Raw genomic sequence first — 15976 nt, forward strand, 5'->3', positions numbered from 1 at the left:
CGAGTGTGCCTGCCATGCGGGACACCTGAATTTGATCCCTGGCTCAGGAAGATCCCCTGGAGAAGGGGATGGCAACCCACTCCAGTACTCTTGTCTGGAGAATCCCATCGACAGAGGAGCCTGGTGGGCTACAGGCCATGGGGTCACAAGAGTCAGACCCAACCGAAGCAACTTAGTACACTAGCACAGACAGACAGATTTAAGCAACACTTACTGAAACTTGTTATGTGCAAGGCACTCTACAAGATGCCACAGAATATAAAAACAAGTAAGGCAGTCACTGCTCTAGGGAAAGAACCACTGGTTTCGTGTGGGAGACTGACTGGACTCTTTAGTAAACACCTAGGACAGGTAAGTATCCATCCCTTTTTCTTGAGGATCCTCTAAAACTTCTGGAATAGCTATAGATTACATAAATCCTAGGGTCTCCCTAGGCCAGAGTTCTATTTCTTGGCAGCTCTAGAAATGTTCTGCTTTCAACATTTAGATCCTCTTTTAGATTAATTACACTTCTTATACAAACCTCTTTCTTTACCATGACAAATTTTATATGAATACATAATAATGTTTCTAATGTCTGACACAAACTGAATAGACTATCTCTGTAGCCCCAGGGCAACAGGATACAGATCTAGGCAAATTAATACATTCCCTCAGGTCAGGTCCCTGAGGACAGAGACCATCAGAGCCATCACTGTATCATCAGATTGGCCCAGGGTCTGACAAGCAAGAGGTTCTTAACAAATGCTTACTACTAAGTAAAAAGGATATGAGTTACATTAAAAGTCTGATTCACAGTTATGAAGGTGTTAGACTGATCATTATACACTTAAGCTCCACACTCACTCCTCTGTCCCACCCATGGACCATGGAGCCATATGTTCGTTACTTCTTATGAATATCACTGCGGGAAGACAAACTAACGGGAAACGTCTGAAGTAACAAAACCAAAAAAAAAAAGTGAATTATCAAGTACCTCAAAATCAGTGTACTTTAATTACTTGGTGATAGTTTTAACAAAAGACTAAAATGTCAAACTGAAATCCTAATTGGTTATGCCAATGAAAAAAGAACTTTCATAATAATGTCAAATCCTATTAATACCACTTAAAACATTTCTCAGAGTCATGAGATTTGCACCTTAGGACAATAATTTATCACATGAGGGATAGCAAATAGCTTACTTGCATTTACCTCGTACAAGTATCTTACTTAGGACCAATACTTTTCGATTTCATTCTTGAGGATACCTGAATTTATTTTGTAGGAGATTTTGACTTTGTGCCAATTATGTACCAAAGTTATTTTATACAAAGACTTTTTTTGTTCTGGAAGAGATATATGTTGTAATTGCATTTCCTACTGCAGTATTTGGGCAGGGAGAATCATTTCTGAAATTTATTTTTTTAACTTTAAAATCAGTTCTCTTTGTATTTGTCTAATCATTATTCAGTAGAGCAACACAAAAGGACCCTTGTGCAAACTGCTGAGTAGAGTCTAACAGGATATTTTTAATAGTTGAATCATTTTTGGTATTTTGGTATAAATATTTTCATTTGTTGTTTTTCAGTATATTCTTCGTGAAAATTTGTTGTTTCGATCCTCCTAAACAAAGTATATATTTTCTATATGAAGAAACATTTTAAAATAATTGTAAAGTTAAATAAAAATCATTGTAAAATATTACAAGGGGATGTACAGTGTGAATGCTATTGATACTTTATGAGATCACAAAAAAAAAAAAAAACATTTCTCAGAAAACTTAGTTATTTCCTTGCATTCTTAGAATATCTTAAAAAAAATACTGGCTTAAAAAATGCCATATTTCAGAGTCTATCATACCACAGGCTCGGAACTAGTGACGGAATTAATAAACTGAACATCTCATGTAAGCCTTGAAAATTGAAAAAAAGAAATTTCAGAGAGAAGATTTCAAAAAGTTGAAGGCGGGAAAACAAAACATTCCTCTGCTTTAGACTGGATTCTGGGGAAGTCTCTGAACGCATGAGGCTTATTGCAGAGTCCTCCACGACCGTGAGGGAGGGCAGGAAGCCCTGACAGAGCTGCAGAGAGGTTATGTCATAAGGCTCGGCCCATCCTACACGGAGCACTGAAGCTGAGGCTCTTTAAGCTGTTCCAAATTAAGGCAACGGGACCAGGCCTTTGAGCCCCCACATCCATACCCGACCAGGCCTTTGAGCCCCCACATCCATACCCGATTGTTAGATGCAAGCTATCCGCTAGATAGGAGTATAATTGTGGACAATGCAGCTCTCTTTCACAGAGGCAATTCCTGGAGAGACTCAGCTGTGAGCCCTCAGCAGGCACCACTCCTGGAAGGAGGGCCCTAGTCCTAAAGCAGGTAACTGAGTCCCTCATCATAGCATCCACTGTATCTTCCTTATGATTATTCTAAAATAGTATCTACTTTAAAAGGATTTGAAATGTCTTATTTAAATTATATCTGGCTACCGTTATGCATGTATGAAGCCTGGCGTGCTGAAGTCCATGGGGTTGCAAAGAGTCGGACACAATGGAGCGACTGAACTGAACTGAATGCATGTATTTACGGACGTTCACTGATCTCTAATAAGAGAAACTCCCTCTTTCACAGTCCCCAGTTAAGAGGTGGCCACTGATTGAGCCAAAGAAGAATCCTTGACACAAGGCCTTGCAATTCATAGGTCTGACAATAGGGCCTGGTTAGAAAATTACTGCCAATACAGAAAAGAGGAATTTCCTGAGCCAATCAAACTCTTTCTGAAGGTCTGAACTGGGGACACTGAGTGAATCAACCAACTAGGGTACTGGGAAGATGAAAGCGCAATAAGAGCAAAGAGTAGAATTATACTGATGAGAAGTCACAGCTTAAAAATTCACAAACTCGACTTGACAAGTGTTAGCAAACTTGTGAAAGTTTGCTGACAAAGTGTTATCTGTGTCTAGATCTTTTGTTTCTAAATTATGACCTTATAATAATAATAAACCTTGCTTTTATATTCTTTTTTATTGTGGTAAAAAACACTAACATAAAATTTACCCTTTTAACCATTTCTAAATGTATAGTTCATCAGGGTTACATATATTTACACTGCTGTGTAATCAATCTCCAGAATTTTTCCATGTTGCAGAACTGAAACTTTATACCCATTAAACAATGACTTCATTTCCATCGTCCTCCAACTCCCCTACAGCCCTTGGTACATCACTTTACTTTCTGTTTCTATGAGCTTGATTGCTCTAGATACCTCACATCAATGCAGTCATATAGTATTTGACTTTTTGTGACTGGCTTACTTCTTTACATGATGTCCTCAAGATTCATCCATATTGGACATGTGTCAAAATTTCCTTTCTCTTTAAGGCTGACTAATAATCAGCTGCATATACTGTTGTTAAGTTGCTAAGTCGTGTCTGTCTCTTTGCAAGCCCATGGACTGCAGCACACCAGGCTTCCGTGTCCTCCACCATTTATCTCACAGTTTCCTCAAGCTGATGTCCACTGCCTGTATACACCACATTTATTCAGTTCACTGATGGACATTTAGGTTGCTTCCATTTCTTGGCTATTACAAAGAGTGCTGCTACTGCTGTACGAACATGGGTGTGGGTGAATCTCTTCAAGATCTTGCTTTCAATTCTTTCGGAAACATACCCCAAAGTGGGACTGCTAGGCCATATGGTAATTCAAAAACACAGCAAAACCCTATGGTCCTTGCCCCCGCTGTCCCACGTCCTTTGCCTGCCTTTGTCTGTGGAAAACTTCAGTTGAAGAATAAGCTTAATCAGAGAAACAAGAAATGCAGAAACAAAGGAAAACAGTCAAAGGAGAAAAATAATAATAATGGAGTCCTTAAGCACAGTCAAGGACTCTTCGTTCCTTCTCAAGGACTATAGATGATATCCTGAGCCATACCGTGTGAGCTGTCTTATAGATACTGAAATCCCCGGTGAAAGAAGCTAGCTATATGATGACCAGACTGTACTCATCACGTAAGCTGCCACAATTCTGAGAACTGGCCTCAAAGAAATGAGAACAAATGGACCTTGGAACTGAAGAGTAACTGTACCTAAAACAATCAAGATGACACTGGTCAGACCACTGGTGACCGATTTGAGGATGAGTGCCAGAGATGACTGCGTTGCTTCTGCACGTAGCCCCCCTCCCCTCACTTCTGTCTATAAAAGCTCTCGCCCCACTGATTGCCAGTAGGGGGGAGTCAGCCTTTGGACAGATGTCCATCCTCCCAGCCAGTTGCCAGCGTCAGAATTAAAGCAAACCTTCCTTTTCACCAACCTAGCCTGTTTATTGGCTTTTCAGTGGCAAGCAGCCAGACCCCAAACTCTTCTGGTAACAAGTTTATTTTTAATTTTTTTAGGAAACACTATATTATTTTCTATTAACGGTTTCGCTATTTTATATTCTTACCAACAATGCATAAAGGCTCTAGTTTCTTCACATCCTCACCAATAATTGTTTACATTTTTAAAATAGTAACCATCCTAACAAGTGTGAGGAGATACCTCATTGTGGTTCTGATTTGCATTTCCCTAATGATTAGATGTTCAAGCTTGTTTTAGAAAAGGCAGAGGAACCAGAGATCAAATTGCCAACATCCGCCAGATCATGGAAAAAGCAAGAGAGTTCCAGAAAAAGCAAGAGAGTTCCATCTATTTCTGCTTTATTGACTATGACAAAGCCTTTGACTGTGTGGATCACAAGAAACTATGGAAAATTCTGAAAGAGATGGGAATACCAGACCACCTGGCCTGCCTCTTGAGAAATCTGTATGCAGGTCAGGAAGCAACAGTTAGAATTGGACATGGAACAACAGACTGGTTCCAAATAGGAAAAGGAGTCCATCAAGGCTGTATATTGTCACCCTGCTTATTTAACTTATATGCAGAGTACATCATGAGAAATGCTGGACTGGAAGAAACACAAGCTGGAATCAAGATTGCCGGGAGAAATATCAATAACCTCAGATATGCAGATGACACCACCCTTATGGCAGAAAGTGAAGAGGAACTAAAAAGCCTCTTGATGAAAGTGAAAGTGGAGAGTGAAAGAGCTGGCTTAAAGCTCAACATTCAGAAAACGAAGATCATGGCATCCGGTCCCATCACTTCATGGAGAATAGATGGGGAGATGGTGGAAGCAGTGGCTGACTTTATTTTTCTGGGCTCCAAAATCACTGCAGATGGTGACTGCAGCCATGAAATTAAAAGATGCTCACTTCTTGGAAGGAAAGTTATGACCAATCTAGACAGAAATGGCAACCCACTCCAGTGTTCTTGCCTGGAGAATCCCAGGGACGGGGGAACCTGGTGGGCTGCCGTCTATGGGGTCGCACAGAGTTGGACACAACTGAAGCGACTTACCAGCAGCAGAGAGCATATTAAAAAGCAGAGACATTACTTTGCCAACAAAGGTCTAGTCAAGGACTAGACAAAGGTCTAGTCAAGGCTATGGTTTTTCCAGTAGTCATGTATGGATGTGAGAGTTGGACTGTGAAGAAAGTTAAGCGTTGAAGAATTGATGCTTCTGAACTGTGGTGTTGGAGAAGACTCTTGAGAGTCCCTTGGACTGCAAGGAGATCCAACCAGTCCATCCTAAAGGAGATCAGTCCTGGGTGTTTACTGGTAGGACTGATGTTGAAGCTGCAACTCCAATACTTTGGCCACGTGATGCGAAGAGCTGACTCATTTGTAAAGACCCCGATGCTGGGAAAGATTGAGGGCAGGAGGAGAAGGGGACGACAGAGGATGAGATGGTTGGATGGCATCACTGACTCAATGGAAATGGGTTTGGGTGGACTCCGGGAGTTGGTGATGGACAGGGAGGCCTGGCATGCTGCGGTTCATGGGGTCACAAAGAGTTGGACATGACTGAGCGACTAAACTGAATGATTAGTGATGTTGAACACTTTTCCATTTGTTTGTTGGCGATTTATGTATCATCTTTGAAGAAATGTCTATTCAAGTCTTTAGTCCATATTTTAATTGGGTTATTTGTGTTTTACTTGTTGACTTCTAGGAGTTTTTTACATATTCTGGATATTAACCTCAAAAGATGTATAATTTGTAAATTTTCTCTCAATTCTGTAGGCTACCTTTTTACTCTGTTGATTGTGTATAAACATTTTGATATATAAAAATTATTTCCTATAAAGAAGGTTTTAGTTTAGATGTAGTTCAATTTGTCTATTTTTGCTTTTGTTGCTAGTGCTTTTGATGTCATGTTCAGGAAATCTTTGCCAAATTTACTATCATAAGCATTTCTTCTCAGTTTTACAGTTACAGGTCTTACTCTTAGGTCTCTGATACATTTTGGGGCTGATTTTGTGTGTGGTATAAGACAGGGTCCACCTTGCCTGTTGATATCCAGTTTTCCCAGCACCATTTATTAAAGAGACTTTCCCTTTTCCATGGAAGGGTCTCAGCATCTTGGATACTTTTGAGATCCCTATTTTCTTCACTGCTACTGCATCCTTACAATATATCCAGATTATCTGAGGCTACTGGAGTTAAATCTCTACTTCTTGCAAATAAGAGATACACAGATACTAACCTCATAGCTCAGTTGGTAAAAAATCTGCCTGCAATGCAGGAGACCTGGGTTCGATCCCTGGGTGGGGAAGATCCCCTGGAGAAGGAAATGGCAACCCACTCCAGTATTCTTGCCTGGAGAATCCCATGGACAGAGGAGCCTGGCAGGCTATAGTCCATGGGGTTGTAAGAGTCAGATACGACTGAATGACTAAACCACCACAGATACTAACTACATACCTGATCTCTAATCCAACCAGAAAGACTAAGATTTTGTTATCTAAATAGTTACCACTCTTCCAAAACTTCTAAGATATGCTCTTACTTTCTCCCTCCTAATAACACCTGGTGATTCACCAGGTACTTGCTATCTTCTATGCAATATGCATGGGATAAAACAGAAACAGAACTCTGACCTTAGGCTTCTAAGAACTAGAAGTACTGGCAAAAAGTAATTACAATACAGTGTTGTGAGCACCTGAGGGAAGCACTTAATACGGTAAGCACTCAGAGGGAAAACTTAATCAGAGGTGGATACTTAAGGTGAATCTTGTAGAATGACAGATGGGGACGCAGTAAAGGAGAGATTCTAAATAGAAAGAATAAGAGGAGCAGAATAGAATCTAATATATTCCAGAAACCCAAGTAAAGCAATTTAGCTAGAATGGTGATTGTTCATTCATACATTCATTGATTCAACTGATTTATCGAGCTCTCTGATGTGCTGGGCAGGATTTCAGATACTTAGGACAGAGTGGTGAACCAAACAGAGAAAACTTCCTACCCTCAAAGAGCTTATATCCTAGCTGGGGAAAACAAACAAATAAATACACACATTATGCAGTCCTAAATGCTAATGGGCATGTACATAAACATATTTGTTCGTGAATGTGCTGTTTTAAACAAAGTGCTCAGGGAAAAACTTAAAAGAGGCATCATATTTCTGTAAGACACAGTAGAGTGAGGGAGTGCAGAGCCCCAGGCCGAGGAAACAGTAAACACAGAGACGGGAGGTGGGGACAGGCCCAGCTTCTCCAGGAGCAGGAGACAGTTTGCGGGCCAGGGAGAACAGAAGAAACGTCAGCGAGGCAGCAGGAACACGCGAGAGGCAGCAGGAACATGCAGGCGGCAAAGGCACTGGCGAGGATTCCGGAGTTTATTCTTGGTGCAATGGAAACCACCGGAGGGTTTGAACTTTAGAGTGAAATGATCTGACTTACATTTAAGGATCACTCTTTTCCTGCTGTGATGCACTAAACTATAAGTGAGCAAAAGGCAGAAGCAGGGAGAATAATCGTATGGGATAATCTAGGCAAGAGATAATGGTAGCTTGGGAGTGGGGTGACAGTGGCTGAGGAGGTAAGAGGTGGTTAGACTCTAGACATATTCTGAAGGTAGAAACTGGAATTCCTTACAGACAGATGTGAGAGATGGGAAAAAGAGAGGTCAAGGACAACTACAAAGGTTTCTGACCTGAGCAGCTGTTAAAGTGGAATTGCTATTAACACAACTAGGCAAGACTCAGGGTGGAGCACAAGACAGAAAAAACAGCTAGAGTTTAGATCAGGATATATTAAGGTTTGTACAGATAAGGGTACTAGGCTTTTGGGTATATGAGCTTGAAGTCCAGAAGCAAGCTTGAAGCTGGGGATAAGAAATTTATAAGTCACTGGTGTTGTAGACGGCATTTAAATTTCTGGACTACGTAAGATTACCTAGATCAGGGGTCAGTGAGCATTTTCTATAAAGGGGCAAATGGCAAACACTATAGGCTTTTGTGAGCCTACACAACTACCCAACTTTGCTGTCAACTCTGATGCTGTAGACCAAAGCAGCCAAAGAAAATACGTAAATAACCAGGCATGGATTCGGGACCCCCACGTGGCTCAGTGGTAAAGAATCATGCAGGAGCCACAGGAGACATGGGTTTGATCCCTGAGTTGGGAAGATCCCTTGAAGGAGGAAATGGCAACCCACTCCAGTGTTCTTGCCTGAAGAATCCCACAGACAGAGGAACCTGGCGGGCTACAGTCCATATGGTCACAGAGTCAGACACAGCTGAGGACTGAGCACACATGCACGGATCTGGCTTGACTTTCGATCTGGAAAGTCAATGCAGACAGGAGAGCTCTGCAGACTGAGCGCTAGGACACTTCAATATTTGGACAGGGGAGGAACTAGCAAAGGAAACTTACAAGGGATGGCAAGCAGGGTAGGAGGAAAACCCACAACAGGCGGCTTCCAAGAACAGGTAAAAAAGAAGGCAGGTTTTTGTTTCTGGAACTATACTAAACCTCCCCAACCCTGCACAGAAAACAACTGCAAAAGCTGAACACAATTTAAAAAGCAATTATTTGAAGGCACTGGAGAGCAAAGAGAAGCTAGTGGAAAGTGCATGCTCGCTTGGAGAAGGGGAGACAGGGAGCTATGCGAGGAAGGTTCCATCTCTTTGGCTTGTAGACAAAAACTAAATCCTATCCATGCTGTGCACCCAGTAGCTGTCAGGGCATCCAGTGGAAAACTAGTCCTTTTCAGCTGGGGAAAAGTTAAGCTGACAAAAGTAAAAGGAAGGGGGTAATACTGAAAAAGAAAGGTCCAGGTAATACTGAAAAAGAAAGGTCCAGAAAGGGGATCTCTAACCCCTCAATGTACCTGCACAGACAAGAAACTGAGTCTGTAATGCAAGCCCAGCCAAGAAAATTAGCAACCAAGACAAAGGAAGTAACACTCACTGGAAAAGAATAAAACAATCTCCGATCTTTGCATCTCAATGTTCAAAATGTTCAGGATACAACCCCAAATTACCAGATATGTAACGAACCAAGAAAAAGGCACAGGATTCCCAGGAGAAAAGAAAAATTATTTATTATTATTATTTTTTTAGAAAAATAATTTAGTCTGGCTCTGATATGAAGCAGAGACTGGAAATGATACAGATTCAAACGAAGCTACAGTGCCTGCAAATAAGTGAAACATTTTCAGTGAATCAAAAATCTCAGTGAAAAAAATAAGAATTCTCTCAGCACAGTAAAAATGAAGCAAATGGTCTCTATTATAGAATTGAAAACCATAATTTTTCAAAGAAAAAAATCACTAGATGGACCTAGCCAAATGAAGATGACATACAAAACAGTAAGTAAAACAAAATTAAATAAATATAAATTATCCAAGGTAGAGAGTAGAGCAAAAACAAAGACTAAAAGAAAAGCTTCATGGAACCATAAGACAGTATTAAACTTATAAGTATTAAACAGTATTAAACTTGTAAGTATTACAACTTATGGGTAAGTAAAATGCTAGAAGAAAAGGATACAGAAAAAGTATTTGGAGAACTAATGGCCCAATTTTTTCCAAATCTGATGAAAGACAAAAATTTATAGATGCAACATATTTAATGAACAACATGCAGAATAAACACCAAGTACATCACAAACTATTTAAAGATAAAGAGGTAACCTCAAAGGCAGCAAGAGAAAAAAAATATTACTATCAGAAACAAAGTTCCAACAAATGGCTAATTTCTCATCAAAAACTGTAAATGCCAGAAGAGAGCAGAACACTGGTAAAAAGAACGCTGTCCACTTAGAACTCTATATCCAGGGAAAATATTAGGAATTACAGAGGGTACTAAGGGTATTTTCAAATAAAACTAAGAGAATTCATCACCAGCAGACCTGAACTATGCAAAATGCTAAACGAAATTCTCCTGCTGAAGGGAAATAAAACCAGACAGAAAAAAATGAATGTTCGGAAAAGAATGAGAAAGAAATGAAATGGTAATTACCTGGGTAAATGCAAAAACCATTTTGTTTTTACCAATTCATCTCAATTTCTTTATAAACCATATAACTGCTTAAAGCAAATGTTGATAATATCATTTCTGTGGTTTACAATGTATACAGATGTAACATATATAAAACAAGTATATCAAAGAACAAGAAGGGAGGTAAGGGAAATACTAACTCATTGGAAAAGACCCTGATGTTGGGAAAGATTGAAGGCAGAAGGAGAAGAGGGCAACAGAGGGTAAGATGGTTGGATGGCGTCGATTCAATGGAAATGAACTTGGGCAAACTTTGGGAGATGGTGAGGGACAGGGAAGCCTGGCGTGCTGCAGTCCATGGGGTCACATGACTTACGGACTGAACAACAACAAAAGGGAAACACAGACCCAAAAGGTTACGAAATTTCTGTTTTAAGAGAAAAGCAGTACATTATTAGTTATAAGTGAAATATGAAAAGTTTAATATATGCACTATAATCATTACCGCAAGCCCTGTCATGTGGCTCGCAGGATCTTAGTTCCCTGACCGAGACTGAACCCAGACCGCGGGCAGTGAAAGCACAGAGCTCCAATCGCTGGACCACCGGGAAGTCCCTGAATATATGTGTGTATGTACATATTTTTAATGACCCTACTATATTCTGTCTACAAGAGATGCACTTTAAAGACAAAGGCATAAATATTACAGATTGAAAATAAATAGATGAACAAAGATACACCATACAAAGAGTAGGCATAAGAAAGTTGGCTGCTGCTGCTAAGTCGCTTCAGTCATGTCTGACTCTCTGCGACCCCACAGACGGCAGCCCACCAGGCTCCCCCATCCCTGGGATTCTCCAGGCAAGAACACTGGAGCAGGTTGCCATTTCCTTCTCCAATGCATGAAAGTGAAAAGTGAAAGGAAGTTGCTCAGTCGTGTCTGACTAATTCACGACCCCATGGACTGCAGCCCAGCAGGCTCCTCTGCCCATGGGATTTTCCAGGCAAGAGAACTGGAGTGGGTTGCCATTGCCTTCTCCGAAGAAAGTTGGCACAGTTTTATTATTAATAATATCTGATAAAATAGTTTTTTAAAAAGTATTACCAGAGATAAAGAGGGTAGTATTGCTCTGATATTTCATAATGATAAAATGATCAATTCCTTAGGAATACAAAACAATCACAAATGTGTTCTGTTGGTTGCAATAAGAGAGCTTCAAAATAAATGAAACAAACGACAGAATTAAAAGCAGAAACAGAACTCCACATAGTTGGAGATTTTACCATCACTCTTATAGCAACTGACAGAACTAGACAAAGAAAACCAGCATAAACACAGAAGATCTGAACACCATCAACCACTCTGATACTTACAGAATAGGAAACAATAATGGCAGAATATATATTATTTTCATGTGAACATGCTGTGTTCAGCAAAACAGATCATATTTTAGGCCACAGAACATAACTCAATAAATTTTAAAAGACTGAAACCATATAAAGAATGTTCTATGACCACAGAGAAATTTAATTACAATCAACTCACACAAGATATGCAGGGACCTCCCCCAAATTTGGAAACGAAACAACATATCTAAAACATTAATATGAAAACAAAGAAATCACAAGAGAAAGAAAATATTTTTTAACTAAATGAAAATGAAAATGCAGGGGAAGGGGAAAAAAAAACAAAGAAAAATGAAAATGCACCACAGCGGTATTTGCAGGATGCACCTAAGGAAGCAAATGCTTACATCTGAATAGTACATCTTAAACCAACAATCTAAGGTTGCATCTTAAGAAAACAGAAAACGAGCAAATTAAACTAAAAGTAAGATGTAGGAAGGAAATAATAAAGACCAAAAATCATGGAAACAGATGGTAGATAGTAGAAAACCTGGCTCCTATACTTGATAAAGCTTAAGTTCATGAAAAAGTAGATGAACTGTTGCAGATAAAAGAAGACAAGAGAAAAGACAGCTAGATACAACATATATTATAGACTGGATCACAAAACAGGAAAAAAATAGCTGTAAATGATATTATTGGAACTGTGGATTAAATAATAGTACTATGTCAATTTCCTTAATAATTTTCTGATTTTGATAAAAGTACTTAGATTATATAAGATAAAGTCCTTGTTCTTAGGAACAAATGGACATAATATCTGCAAACCACTCTCAAACGGTTCAAAAGAGAAGAAACTCTGCATTTAAAGAGAAAACGTTAAAGTAAATGGGACAAAACAATGGTGAATCTGGGTAAAGAGTTTAATTTTTCTGTATGAAATTTTATCAAAATTAGGTTTTAAAAATAAAAATGACAAGGAGGCTAGTAAAGTATGTAGGAGGCTAGTAAAGTATATAGGAGACTATCATGATGGACTTTATAAATGCTAGACCAAGAACTGTGAACTTCTAAAAGAGATATGAAGAAAGAAGTAGAAAAATCTGATCAATTTATTTTAGTGAACAGCCTGAAGGAAGTTCGACTGAAGGGAAAGAAGGAAAGACTAGAAGTAGAAAAACCATTTAGGAAGCATTTTACAGTGTGAGTAAGAAATAATAAAGATCTAAATTAAGGCTGTGGGAATTGAAAAAGGTGAATTCTTTTTTGAGAATTCTTTAGGAAGTAAAATAAGAGCCTTACAGAGTGACTAGATTGTGGGGGATCAAGAGTAGGGGAGAAATGTAGGGTAACCCAGGCCTTCTCCCTGCTCCCTACCCAATTTTTGGCTGGGCAATGAGAAAGACAAACATGTCACTCACCAAAGGGCACAGCAAAGTCCCGAGAGGCACAGAATGTTTCATTCAGAATGCTTTCAACACTCTCTGCATCCTAGAATTACCTGGGGAACTTTAAGTTTTAAAAGTTCCCCAGGGGATTCTAAAGTGTAGCTAAGGAGAACTACTGCTGTAAGCATGCACTAGACTCTAAGCAAACACAGAATTTCAGTATTAGGAAAGATCCACAATCATTTGTGTCTGACTCTTTGGGACTCCGTGGACTGTAGCCCACCAGGCCCCTCTGTCCATGGAATTCTCCATGCAAAAATACTGGAGTGGGTAGCAATTCCTTTCTCCAGGGGGTCTTTCTGAAGCAGGAAAAGAACCCGGGTCTTCCACATTTCAGGGGATTCTTAACCATCTGAGTCACCGGGACCGCCCTGTCATTCATTTAAATTTGTCATTCAGATTAAGACCACAGATCAGAATACTACTAACACCCATTAGAATGGCCAAATGTAGAAAGACTGACAAAATTAAGTGTTAGCAAGTATGTGGGTTCTCATACATTGCTGGTGCAAGCAAAATGTGGTAAAATCACTTGAAAACTTTCTGGCAATACTATTAAACATATGCCTATTCTACAACCCAGAAATTCTACTCCTAGGAAACATACCCATGAAATATAGCGCATCTGTCCATCATAAAACAAGTACGAGACTATTCACAGCAGCTTTATCCATAATATAGCTTAAAACTGGAAACTCAAATGTCCATCAACAGTAGAATAGATAAAGAAACTAGTATAATCAAACAATGGAACACAACACTACACAGCAATAAACTAGAACTACTGCTATTAAAAACAAAAAATTCTTACAGACCATGTTGAGCCACCGAAGCCAGACCCAAAGAGTATCTACTATATAATTCGATTCAAAAAGAAAACCAATAAGGTATGATGATGGTAGGCATGTAGTTATCTTGGGGTGGGGACTTCTCCTTTCATTTCTGCATGTAAGGAGCTTGGAAATCACCATCTCATTCTAACAAGTACGCTGAACACACTAAAAAAGCAATAAGTCTTCTCGGATTCATAAAAGAGGGGAGGACACAGGGCACACTGTTACTCCCAAAACTGGAGAGAGGCAAATGCAAAGAGTCATGGCTTATAAGGACAAAAACCGGTGGAAACCACCTCAGTAACCAATGCTGTGGTAGGAAAATCTGAGCTGTAATCAATGAGTTGCTGGAGGCTCATCGTGGACAACTCTTGAGAGTTAAAGACTCCAGAGGAACCCAGTCAAAAGCAAGGACCCACAATATTTAGTGTGGCTTTCAAGAGTGGGACCAGGTTACCGCAGTAAATATCACAGAAAAACTCCCTCATCCTCCCAGCAAGTGGTGAGAACTGGAACCACTGTGAAATACACTAAGCAGTCCATTCTTGGCTTCTCTCTTCTGGAACACAGGCTCTAGGGCATGTGGCTTCAGCAGTGTGGCTCACCGGCTGAGCTGCTCCACACAGCATGTGCAATCTTCCCACCGGGGACTGAACCCAAGTCCCATGCACAGGCAGGAGAATTCTTATCCACGGCACCACCAGGGAGGTCCCTAAGAACCCTATTCTTAACAAGGCTTACCCTCAGGAGAAACCAGAGCCTAGCCTGCTTGGGAAACGGCCACAGCCAGCACATTTCAGCTATCCTGTGCCACCTGAGGAGAGGAGAGAAAAACTGAGAAACACTCGAGAACATCACAGTCCAGAGGCACAGGCTCCCTGAAAGACTGACACCTAGTCACAGGATATACAACGCTCCCCTCCTCCTACACTTTATGCCCACATTTACAGCAGGTCCTTTCACCTGATACATCATGTCTGATTAACAAGTAAAAATTATAAGGTCTACAAAAGGCAAAAAACACAACCTGAAGTCACAAAGCAAACATCACAATCAGAAATGGCACGGATGTTGGAATTAGCAGACCAGGAATTTAAAACAACTATGAGTAATATGGGCTTCCCGGTGGCTGAGATGGCTGTAATGGTAAAGCAGACAGCATGCATGAACAGCTGGACGACATAAACAGAGATGTAGAAATACTAAGAAAGAACCAAGAAGAAATGCTAGAGATAAAAATCACTTATAACAGAAATGAAGAATGCCTTTGATGAGTTTATCAGTAGACTTCACAATGGCTTTGGAGTAGGCAAATATTTTCTTAGGAAATGGAAAACATAAACAATAAGAGAAACACTGATAATTTGGACTTCATCAAAATTAAAAATTTCTTTTCAAAATGACACCATTTAAAAGATGAAAAGACGAGCTACAGACTGGGAGAAAACAGATGTAAGATATGTATCTGACAAACAACTGCTATTCAAAATAAACTGTTGTTTAGTCGCTCAGTCCTGTTGGATTCTTTTGCGACCCCATGGACTGTAGCCCACCAGGCTCCTCTGTTCACGGGATTTCCCAGGCAAGACTACTGGAGTGGGTTGCCATTTCCTTGTTCAGGAGATCTTCCCGACCCAGGGATTGAACCTGAGTCTCCTGCATTGGCAGGCAGATTCTTTACCACTGAGCCATAAGTGAAGCCACATTTAAAATATATATATATATATGTCTTATTTTAATAAATAAAATTCAATAAGACAAACAACCCAAATAAAACATGGACAAAACTTTAACAGGCACCTCACTAAAGAAAACAAATAATGGTAAGTGCATGGAAGATGTTTAACATCACTAATCATCAAGGAAATGCAATTTAAAGCCACAAGAAGACACAAGCATACACCCAATACAACAGCTGAAGTTCAAAAAGGCTGACAATACCAAGTACTGGTTAGAGAGCAGTAACCGGAACTTGCATACTCTGCTGGTGGTTTAGTTGCTAAGCTGTGTCCGACTCCTTACGACCCCATGGACTG

The 15976-nt window shown here is 39.9% G+C and overlaps 1 protein-coding gene across 40 annotated transcripts in view; it reads right to left on the reverse strand.

Annotated features, from left to right (window-relative positions):
• ARFIP1 (ARF interacting protein 1) overlaps positions 1 to 15976 on the reverse strand; it is a 140156-nt gene that overhangs the window by 91215 nt on the left and 32965 nt on the right. The gene's annotated exons all lie outside the window — the stretch shown is intronic.

Source organism: Bos grunniens, chromosome 17 (assembly GCF_055505025.1).
Source record: "Bos grunniens cultivar Pamir isolate PY7600 chromosome 17, Bosgru_T2T1.0, whole genome shotgun sequence".
NCBI classification, from domain to species: domain Eukaryota; kingdom Metazoa; phylum Chordata; class Mammalia; order Artiodactyla; family Bovidae; genus Bos; species Bos grunniens.